Genomic DNA, 695 nt, shown 5'->3' with positions numbered 1-695 from the left:
GGTGGTTGAACTCTCTCCCTACCGGATCTCTAACTTTATGGGAACAGGTCCGATCAGCGTTCCTCAGCCATTTCTATTCTAAGGCGAGAACAGCTGCATTGAGGAACAAGATCACCTCCTTCAGACATCTCACTGATGAGCCTTTCTGCGACACATGGGAGCGCTTCAATGACTATCGCAGAGAATGTCCTCACCATGGATTTGATGATGATTACCTCCTGGACATTTTCTATGATGGAGTGGACTAGAAATACCAAGGTGCTCTAAACTCTACGTGCAATGGAGACTTCATGACTCAAACCACTGATGGAGCGTTTAAGCTGATTGAGAACATGGCTGCTAGCTCAGCTAATAAAAAAGAGGAGAGTGATTGTTCCATGAAAGGGAACAGTTCTGACACCTAGAAAATAGATGAGCTGACTGCCAAGGTTGATCAGCTACTGAAAAACAACCAATGACACGTTTTCAGCATGGAACAACCTACGGCCGGGCATATTCAGAACCAGAACCAGCGACAACCGCAGAGCAATCGGCAAGCTGTTCCAGCTAACGGGAACAGTCAACCAGATGAGCTGAAGGGTCTGGGTATGATGATGCAACAACTGTTGCAAAGTCAGCAGGTTCAGGCCAAGGCGTTGAATCAGGTAACCACGGAAATAGACACCAGGATGGGCAACATGTTCACTGAGCTGAAT

The sequence above is a fragment of the Brassica oleracea genome, chromosome C5, assembly GCF_000695525.1.
Source record: "Brassica oleracea var. oleracea cultivar TO1000 chromosome C5, BOL, whole genome shotgun sequence".
Taxonomy (NCBI): Eukaryota; Viridiplantae; Streptophyta; class Magnoliopsida; order Brassicales; family Brassicaceae; genus Brassica; species Brassica oleracea.
The sequence above is the reverse complement of the archived record's forward strand: the minus strand, read 5'-3'. Positions refer to the sequence as shown.